At 38.8% G+C, this 11369-nt stretch overlaps 1 long non-coding RNA gene across 1 annotated transcript in view; it reads right to left on the bottom strand.

Moving 5' to 3' along the window:
* Positions 1-201: 201 nt before the first annotated feature.
* LOC121640828 overlaps positions 202-11369 on the bottom strand; it is a 13672-nt gene continuing 2504 nt past the window's right edge. The window contains exon 3 of the long non-coding RNA XR_006010580.1: positions 202-2362. This is a non-coding gene — a long non-coding RNA (uncharacterized LOC121640828). The remainder of the gene's footprint in view (positions 2363-11369) is intronic.

Raw genomic sequence — 11369 nt, forward strand, 5'->3', positions numbered from 1 at the left:
AGACCTCCACCAAGCCAATTTATTTATTTATTTATTTATTTTTCAAGTGATTGTGGACATTATTTTATAATTAGAAGCTTTAATGGCAAAGTGATCCTTCTCTTCCCATAAAAAAGAATTCTTCAAAACATTCCTGGGTCCAGACAGTGATCCTGATCACCCCCAAAATCCAACCAGTTGTTTCTTCTTCCATTTCTGAGATTTGCTGAAAATGTAATGGAAATCTTTCCATAAATGTTTGTCACTGATGTTCAGTTTTGTTATATAATATGTTTTTAAATCAATGTAATGTGCATTGGAAATATGTGCTACAGGCACAAAACTAAATCTTATAAAGTTTAGAAAAGTTAGCATCATCCCTCCCAATTTTCACAATCACACAATCTGGCTGAAGGCTCTCATGGTGCATTCATTGTATATAAAAATGGAAAGCTAAAAAACAAGAAAAGCTCATTTTTTGCCAAGTGGTGGAAAAAATATATTAGCAGAAAGTTAGCTTTGTTGCTTTGCTGTTAACAACAAATGCTTATCTGCTGTTTAGAAGTTAACATAATAAAGAAATTAGCTAAAAGTAATCTAAAATTACTTCTGTCTTCTGTCTGTAAAAATCAGGGTTGATCAATCTTAACCTTGTCATAAATCTGACTTCTTACTGTTTTCTATGATTTGCTTCTGAAAGATTCCTTAGTTGATAAACGCAGCAGTTCTCAACCTCGCTGTGTTTGACATTTGTAAACTTAATGTACATGCTAAGCATTTTGCTGCTATTTGGAGGCAGTTTCAGGAAAATGTGGAATACCCTGAGCTGTTAGCTTAGCTGTATTTGTCCATTAGCTTTGCTCTGTTTTGGGGTGAGGAAAAAAGTCAAGTAATGCTACTAAGTAGTACTCTGGAAAACTTAATTTACAACAAACGAATGAGGCATATTTTATTTCCCAGTGGACACAGAGACACTGCATCTCCTACCCAGATGTGGGTACAGAAGATTTTGTCGGCAGTTAAAATCATAACAACTTACTGATTTTAAGCAGTTTAGCTTGTTATTGTCAAAGTTTACAACAGGCACCAACTGGTTCTCACTGCTCATATCAGCCCGTTGTTAGCAATTAGCTGGTGTAGCATTAGCAACTGAGCTAAAATGAGTTCATGACTTCATTAACTACTGAAAAAACATGACCTTAAATGAATGCCAACATTAATTTGTGTCAGCTTGTAAACAGTCGGCCATTTTTGCTCTCCATTAGCTTAAAGTAGCTGTTTGTGATTGTTGTGCCTAGATGATCTATTTCCCCCATAGATCATCAAAAGTATTACTTTCTGTACTCTGTCAGAGTTTAATTCATGGGATAAAGAATAAGCCACCTGAATAACTATCATGAGTCAGAAGTTGTGAAACTTCAAGTTGCCAAAGCAGCTTGTCAACAAATTTGGCTAAACACAGACCCACTGGCAAGAGTTCAGCCACCGCACATCATCCTATCATCCTTCATCTCAAACTAAAGCCACACACCCAAAACCTTGCAGCTGTTATCAGGCCAGAGCTGGCTCACTTTAACTGCCAGAACACAATCCCATGAGCCAATAGTGGGCCTCACTCAACCGGGATCAGTTATCTCCCTAGCATGTTTGCAGCATTGTTTGATGTGAAAATCAAACACATGGAAATGTTTGAAGTCCTCCCCCTGGTTGACTTGATCTGTATTAACTATTGGGTGCTATTGAAATCAAGCCTATCAGCATTGCTGTGGAAATTGTAATACTGGCAGATTTTTCACTTTGGCACCAAAATAACTTTTTTCTATACTGGAAATAATCTCCGGCGTCAGGTAAGTACTGTTAATCTGAGATGCAGGCAGTGGCTTAGAGGTCAGGAAGTGGGCTAGAAGAAGTCATTTTGAAGCAAGTTAGTCATTTGAACATATTTTCTTTTCTCTATCATACACTTAACCCTGCTAAGTAAAACAAAGGCAGATCTCTAAACCACAAGCAAACATATGTCAGTCATTAAGACACATTCAGCCATTTCCTCCTTATATTGCAGCCGAATCTCTTTAATAGCAGACCCACTTCACTGATGCAAAGACTTTATTCTACCTGTAAAGAAACTATGAGATATTAAACATGTTGATGAGCAGTGCTCTGATGCAGACCGGCTGATGAATTCACACCATCACTGCCAGAGCCTCTGTCTCTGGGCCGACTGCGACTGGCTGGCAGCAGCCGATGCAGACGTATCTGAGGATCCACAGGTAGACGCTGCCAGACAAGGTGACAGTCAGGCCCAGCAGCAGGAGGCTGAAGAGTATCTGAGGGCTGAGTACCACGTGGAGGCTTTTGGTGAGATCCTCTGTGGACTTCTGGGCTACAGAAAGAAAAGGAAAATGCTATAAACCAACCACAAAAAGAGGTTTAATTGTGGATCGAAGGAATGATCAAGCCATAAATGTTAGTCCAAACATACAATTAAACCTTCTATTATTTTTTTAAAAATCTTTAATAAACATCAAGTGAATAATAGTAATAATAATAAAAACTCAAATAACTCCATCTAGTGTCCATTTGATGCTGCAGCTTGTTAACCCGTTAAGGCCCGACCCATGAAAAACTGCGGCGCTCATAAAAGACATCTTTGGATCTTAAGCGTCTGCCTGCAACAATTTTAAATAAATGACATTAAAAATAACAGAAAACTTTTGGTTGAAATTTACAGAAAATGTAAAAAGTTCATGCTACACTGATATATAATTATCATGCAATGGTAATTCATTAATCTCAAATAGTTTATTAAAACAAAAGCTAACAATAGTGGGGGGTGTACCACAACGTAAAGTATCGATGTCTCAATAACTTGTCGTGTATTAGGTGTTGTCTTGGTCTGACAATGTCAAAATGTGAACAATATGAAGAAGAGTCCATTGATGGTTCAGTTTTTACTTTTATTTATTTATTTATTTATTTATTTATTGTGGTTGATCATCTTGTTAGAGAACAATTTATTATGCAATAAATACTTCAGCACTGAAATGTTGTACATGTGCATTCAAAGGTTAACAGAAAGTCAAATTAAGTGTTTTTGTAAAGGTTAAAATGCATTTTAGGTTCATTCTGACATCATAACTTTTTGTGATTAGTGTACCTTAAACCATGTTTTTTTACCAGCGAAAGGAAAATTGATAGGTGCACCTATGAAACAAAGCTGGTACTGCAGTTTTAAAACTCATAGGCCCTGATCTATTAAGGCTTTGCGTGTACTAAAACAGGTGCAGACGGCTTTGCTCCGCTAAAATCGGCCCAAGCTTATCTATCAAAGCCGCAAACATGGAACTGCGTCAGTTATCCTGGCAAAACTGCGCCGCTCTCCACTTTGCGTTTCTGAAGCTACTGCATATGCATTATGGGCGTTCCGGCCAGAAAGTGCACATTAGTGGGAGGAGACTATGCAAATAAATCTGGTTTGCGCAGCAGTGGGATTCATGTAGCCCGCAAATAGTTTGCGGTGTTTGTTTGCTCTAAAAATAGCGTTTCTGAAAAGCAGGTGCTAATTGGCACAACAGTATACGCGCAATGGCTGCAGTAATAAATTTAAGGAGGAGGCACAGACACCATGAAAGGCGACTAAGATAATGCATTTTTTTCTATTATATTAATATATTTAGAATGCCAGAGAAGAGGATTGTGGAGACGATCCAGCGTTGCAATATTAGAATTGCTGGATAAGTTTAAAGACTTTATCATGCCTGTCTTTTATTATTATTATTATTATTATTATTATTATTATTATTATTATTATTATTATTATTATTTCTTTATAGCTTTTAAACCTTTATTATTTCTTATTTGTTCCTTGCATGTTTTCATATGTACAATACCTTGGTTCCTAAAGGTTGTTGTTAGTGTGCCTTATAAATAAATTGAACTTGAATATGAAACTATATTGCAGCCCTTCTGGTGATATTTAAATTCTTCCCCTCTAGCTCAGCTAGATTTTTGTTTGCCTCCTCCACTAATATTTCGACTTCAGTTGGCTCGAACTTCATTTTACGTTTTCGTCCACCTGGCTCTCCGGATCCCTCCATGACGAAGCAACAGCGCCGCTAAATCCTCATTTAAATACTGCTGTTTGCTCCGCAAATGATAACAGGAGCAGTCTTAATAGATCAGGCGCTAATCGTAGAAACACAACCAGAGCAAAACTGCGCAGCAAATGTTAAATAGCGCAGCAGTTTTGCCCTCGTCATAACTCAGCCCCATAGGGTTCTCATTTAATGCACATAGTTGTTTGTCCATTCAGAGACACCGTAGTGAAAATGGTTGCAGAATTATGGCAGCTGCCATGTATGTGGACCCATGGAAAGCAGACATAAATGACTCATTCTAAGAGAATAAAAACAAAACAGACATTTCAGGAAAATGATTAGACACCAAAAGAATGAAAGTTTTCATGATATATTACATTTTTCTGTCATTGACCTTTAATTTTGTTACACTCTGCACCTTCAAGGTTGTACATATGAAATCATTTTAGAGGGATCTTTAAAAAATCCCTTGTCAGCATCTTTAAACAGGAGACTGAAAATTAGGGTGTGGGAATTTGGTCAAAGTGAATTAAAAACAGTTTATTGTATGTGTCATAATTGTAGAGGAAAGGTTTAGAGAATTAAATTTGATTGAATATATTTTAATATCTGGAAACCATGAACACATCTACACAACTAAAACAAACAGATAACTGGAAGGCGTTGGCACTACAGGTAAAAAAAAAAGCCATTATCACACTTCCCCTGATGGAACAGTTTGTGTCTTTAGTTGGTGCTGATAGAGGAGCAAACTAATCACCAAACTAAGGAAGATTCAACCCTGCAGGCTGTGAAGTTAGCAGCATGCAGACTAAGCTGCACTGCTGCTCTGGGTTGGCTAACACACAGCTCAGTTTGCTGAGGGGTTGCAAGGAAACAAAACAGGTAATTACAGTGATCAGAGAAAACAAACTATCAGTAGGGACTTAATTTATGAAAAGGCATCAAGTGTGTTACCAACTAATCAAGGCTGACTGAAATTCCTGGTGAGCCCGCTTACAAACACTTCAGTGTCTTTGAAGGGCACATGAAGAGCACAATCCACAGGTAATCAGGCTCTTTAGTTTCTTACTAACACATGAAAATCCACATTTTAACATTTTAATACAGTGTGAGCAACTAAATAAAGCATCTATGTATTTTTAGATGACTGTGATGAGACTGGACTGTGTGCTGTTGTGGCATTGGCTATAATTTGCCTACATTTCAAGCTTTTTGTATGTAACATTTCTGCTTGTACCTGTTCTTTGCATGCACATTAGCTCAGCAGGAACTTAATTTGTACCACTCAATATGATGCATTACATGTATAACATAGGTTTCAGAGAGCAAAACAACAGAAGCTAACCATGGCTTAAGACACGATGAATGTGCACCTCTCAACAAAATATTTGGCAGAGGAAATCAATATGCATCAAATGCTGTTTTTATTCTGGCTTCTAATTCTAGGATCTGTTGAAAATAACTTTGGTCTAGACTGAAAGCTGCTCTTTGATAGTTTGCAATGACATTTTGGACAGACGTTCATACCAAAGACTTCTTGGATTCTAACTTTAATGTGTCATGGATTGTTATGATAAATATCTATATGTGTCCATGATCAAAAATTGAGATGTGACAGAAGCTGTAACCAAGCGATAACCAAACCGTGCAGGCTGTAATCATCTGTACTTTTGCTTACTATCTGTGTCCTTTGAACTTCAGAACTGTCTTAATTCTTGGTGTCATACATTCAACCAGGTGGTGGAAACCTTCCTCAGAGGTTTTCTCCATATTGACATGACAGCATCACACAGTTGCTGCAGGTTTGTCGGCTGCATCCATGATGAGAACCTCCCGTTCCACCACATCCCAAAGCTGCTCTACTGGACTGAGATCTGGTGGCTGTGGAGGCCGTTGGAGTCCAGTGAACTCATCGTCATGTTCTAGAAAGCAGGTGGAGATGATCTGAGCTTTGTGATATGGTGCATTATCCTGCTGGAAGTAGCATCAGAAGATGCTCCACTGTGGTCATAAAGGGATGGACATGGTCAGCAACAATACTCAGGTAGGCTGTGCTGGTTAAACCAGGACACGTTGGTACTAAGGGGCCCAACATGTCCCCTGCAGGAAAATATCCCCCCACCATTACATCACTATTACCAGCCTATACTGTTGATAGAAGGCAGGATGGATCCATGTTTTCATGTTGTTTCCACCAAATTCGAACCCTACTATCTGAATGTTGGAGAATAAATGGACACTCATCAGACCAGGCAACAATATTCCGTCTTCTATTGTCTCATTTAGGTGAATCTGTGTGAATAGTCTTAGTTTCCTGCACTGCAAAAATGATCTAACTAACCAAGTCTTACAGTCTTAAATCCAGGCAAATGGATTTTGTTTTCAGAGTGATATACTCAGCAAGAGCAGAACGTGTCAGATTATAAATCATCTCTTTTTCTTACTAAGTAACTAAATCCCTAAACCCTAAATTATTTCATTGTATTTTTCACATCCAATTTTATCTGAGAAAGCTTGTTTCAACACCTCCCAGCACCAATTCACACCCTTAATTTTTATTAGGCCTTTGTTTATGCACATTCATGTTTGCAGTACTTAAGCAATTGTTGCTATGTGGACAAACAATTCAAATAAATGTTAAATTGTATGGATGGGACTTCAGCACAACCTTAATTTCAATTAATAACTTCCAAAAAAATAAACACCTTAAATCGAAGTTTGTGTCCCAAACAACACATGACGTTTGTCAGTGTCCGATTCCCTGGTACAAGATTACACTGATGCACACGCCGGAACTTAGCCTGGTACACACATAAAGATTATCGGGCTGTTTTTGTCCCAATTTTGCCTCTTCCTGACCAAATACGACAAACGCCCGATAATCTCTAGTCTTATAAGATTTCCCTGTATGATTATCACCTGGTTACGAGCAGATTTGTCCCGATAATCCGCTCTGAAACAGGTTGTAGCTGAGAATCGGAAATATTGAGCATGTTCAATATTTACGACCCGATATCTTCATGTGTGTGAGGAACACCGGCGAGTCGTGCATTGTGAGTGTGTGGATGGTGATGGCGTACGGAATGTAGCCAATCAGAGAGCGAGCTGGCTGGGGAGCAAGGAAGTAAATAAAGTCCGTGTTCTCGGCGTCTCCAGTCTGTTATTTTTTTTATTTCTGGCTTTTTCTGTTAACAATAGTCCCAAGACCTCCATCATTCTCTCACCCTGTATATCCTCTTCCATGCTGGGTGTTGTGTTTTCCGGTTGTTGCCATGGTTCTTCTTCTATCACGTGACATGTCTGGCTCGGAGGACTAGATTGTAGATGAGTTGCGGGACAGCATCGTTTTGTGTGTATTATTCTGACCCCTCTAGCGACTCTATTTAAAAAACAACTAGTCACAAATCTAGCAACTTTTTCTGGTGTTATTGGAGACCTTTGGGGACTGATGTGAAAGGACGTATACTTCTCAATGAGCAGTGGGTGCTGCCACAGGCCCCTCCCCCATCCAACAGCCCTCCGAGCTGCCATCAGAGCAGCAGCCTTCACCTCTGCCAGAGGTTCAGACTGAAAATAAAATAAGCAAAGTTGCCACTGCTGATCACACCCTGGCTTACTGTCATATATTAGTTAAAGTACTTAAAATGGCACTTTAACTTTAGGTCTTTTCAGTTTTGGCCAATAAAATTTTCTATTTTTTTTCTACTGTTTTAAATTGAAATGCAATTTTTCCAGACATTACTAGAGCCTGAGTTTACAATATTAATGTCTGTCTATTATTTTATTCACTTGTCCACTAAAATCCATTTAAATGAAAATAAGCTTTATGGAGCAACTATTGAAATGAGATTAAAATTAGATTAATTTAGATTAATTAATCATAAAGCCTCAAATTAGATATATTTTTTAATTCAGTTCCTTCCCTATTAAATAGATAAAGGTTGACGTGAATTGCTGCTTCTGCAATTAACTGAAATTGAATTGAACTAAAATTGAAATCCTTAGTTTATCTTTGTTTTTTGTTTTGTTTTTTAACTTAATAAAGAACTGGAATGAGTGTTTTCACTACTTGTTTGAATTTATTTCTCACCTAGGAAAATCTTCCTTATCTTACCTGACGGCACCGGCAGGTTATTTCATTGGATTATAGTCTGAATCTTCTCAAGCTAACTTTGAAAAAGCTCATTTTTGCAGTGTATTCTTAGCTGACTGGAGTGGAACTTGGGTTCTTCTGCTGCAGTTCAGAGATGCATATCTTGGGTGTGACCAGTGGCGGAGCTAGACTTTGGGTGGCCATGTGGTGGGGAAGATTTTATCGGGGGGGGGAAATGCTAATAGAGGAGATTATTCCTCATGCAGTTCTAGTTTAAGTAATTTGTTTGCTTCTAACTTGTAAACAAGACACATTTTTTCAGCTCCAACGTAAAAATCTTGCCTGAATTGATGTGTAGTCACTCTACTAAATATAATAATAAAAACCAAAAACATGCTCAAATAGCTGTTTTGAAACTTGAAAAGATGAACGTAAGTTAAAAAAATGAATATGAATGAATGAATGAATGAATGAATGTACTTTATTGTCAACAGGTGCAACAAAAATTTTTTCCAGTACAAACCAGTCCAAGATTAGACAACAACAACATATAAACAAACAGGATCAGGCAGACTGAGGCAGCAGCCGCCGAGCAGCGCGCCATTTTCACAGATGGAAAAGATAACATGAGGGAGAGTAACGGGATGAGGCTAGAAAAAAAGGTATCTCTGCACTGGGGCCTAAAGCACATAATTCAGACATTCACAACACAAGAAACACATGGCAGGGGGGAGAGGGGTCTTCCAACGCAGCTAAGTGAGGACGCAGCTGAACGAGCGCATCCAATCAACCTGCCACCCGGGAGTGGAGAGAGGGGGGGGAGGGTCCAACCAAGGCAGTGAAATCATGGGAGGTGTGTCTGTAATAGTGTACATGAGTGTGCTTGCTTGTGTGCATGTGTGTGTGTGTGTAAGTAAGTATAAGTAAGTGAGCCTGTGAATATACAAAAGTAGAACTGAAATATAACGAAACTATACAAATTTTTCCCATAAGAACATGGGTATTTACCAGTGCTTTTGACCTTATCAGCTATAAAACAGTGTAAATTTATGCAGAAAGCTTCAGAAGTGCTCTGTTTTCCCAGAGTCCCAAAAGGTCCAAATGTACCACAAAAGCCCATATATGCTCGAGGCAGAAGACAGATACACAGACGATGGCCAGTTTCGTCATGCGTCATCGCCCTCATACCTCCATGCATCTTTTATGCTTCCATGGGTAATAAGCCAGTTCATCCACGAGTGGGCAGTGTCGAGTTCAGAGTTCACGTTTTGTCTCCAGTTGGTGGCGGTAATGCACCGCTATAAAGTTGTTTACAACCGTCCAAAAACACCAAAAGAAGAAAACCACAAGGAAGAAGTTTCTCTCAACTTCTTCTTCTTTTTTGTGTGCTTTTTATTTGGCAATTATGCATCATCTTCTTCCTGTTCCTCTTCCTCTGCTCTGGTTTGTTTTTTCGCTGGTTGCGTGTTAGCTGAACACCGACCCCACGATTTCTGGTGGTATCTTTTGTGTCAAGCGACGGATAGCTAAGCTCCCTATAAACAGACTAAATTACGACTCAGAAGACGGACAAAAACTGTCCGTCAGTCTGTGAATCTGCCTTCTGCGTCAAGCATAAATGGGCCTTGATCGGTAAAACTGAGAATTACTCAAACTATATAAATAATTTAGACTGTATTAATGAAGATGTGGCTGAGCTGATGGAGATCTGGAAAATGGGCCCTCTGTGTAGAGGGTTTTATTTTCCTTATCACTGTATAATGTATGACAATAATGTGGGAAAATAGAGACTGATAATAAAATAACATAAAATAACTAAAGATTATGAATATATGACAGAAATACAAGACTTGATTATCGCACTTTAACTCTCAGATTAATATTTTGTACAGTCAAATCTCTGGTTTTACAAGGTCCATTCAGGTCAGGTGCACTTTCCAGTGGAGTTTCCAGAACTCCGGGTGGCCTAGATTTCTGTCTTATGATGGTATGAAAACATGCTGATTTGATCCTGCTGGTGCAATGATAAACCTTTAAAGGTCAATAACTTTTTATAACATTAGTATTTGTACTTGCAGGAACAAAATATCTTCTAGAAATATGCAGCTAAATATCAATATTTATGAATTATGACTAATGAGGAAACTAAAATTGACTTCAAACTAGTGACACTGGTGATCTAAACAGGTCTGGAAAAACATTTCTGTCCTCCTCCCCCTCCAGTGACCTGTCAATCACCTCAGGTGACCAATCAGATTTCAGAGGTGGTCAGCATCACCCTGGCCATCCCATCTAGCTCCGCCTCTGGTTGGAACCAGTGGTTATTTGTGTTCCTGTTGCTTTTCTGTCATCTTCAACCCCTCTGCCCATTGTCCTCTAACATCCACAAAGTATTTTCATACAGACAACGGCTGCTAACCCTGCAACCAACAACCGTGCTACATGCAGTCAAGCTGCTACATGACTGGGATGAGTCTGTGATGTTTGTCCTCACCACATCACCAACTTCTGTCAAGCATTTTGACCCAATCGGGAGCACATGGCCATTAAAACTCCCAATTACTCTCATATAATTTTACACTGGATATCTTTAGAGGTTTATAATTTTAAATAAAGGAGTTGTACTAGAAGACATTTAAATGTTAAAATGTTTCAAAAGAAAAATTTTCCACCATCTGTCCCAACCACAGTTTTAGATCTGGCCTCTTTAAGGCACTCCTTTCTCAAAACACTTTGATTAGTCAGCTGAGAGATATAAAAAAACATAAGCATGACATCTGCTTGTCTTGTGTTTCAGGAGTGAAACAGAGCAGGAATCAAACAAATGTGTTGCACATTGATTTAAACAAGTAAAAGAAGAAAAGCCTGAACTGCCAACGAGGCATGTCAGGGCGTTCAGCAGCAGGGTTTCCTGAGGGAGAGAATTAATTCCTCTGGTGTGGACCCAAGCTTTGAGAGCATGCAGATCTTTTATATGCACCATAAGAGATACATCCACAACTGAGAAATGAAATGTGACATCCTGAATGAAGTCACCAGTGCTTGCAAACCGACTGCCACAACACCCACCCTTTTTAAAATTAGTTCGAAAAGCTTTCTTGTTCCCTAGCATCTGCAAATGAGGTATTTTTACTTCTGTCACAGCCAGGCCGAAACATGTAATCTTCCACTGTGGTGCTGCAATGGCAGAACAAGCT

This window comes from Melanotaenia boesemani, chromosome 5 (assembly GCF_017639745.1).
Source record: "Melanotaenia boesemani isolate fMelBoe1 chromosome 5, fMelBoe1.pri, whole genome shotgun sequence".
Classification (NCBI taxonomy): Eukaryota; Metazoa; Chordata; class Actinopteri; order Atheriniformes; family Melanotaeniidae; genus Melanotaenia; species Melanotaenia boesemani.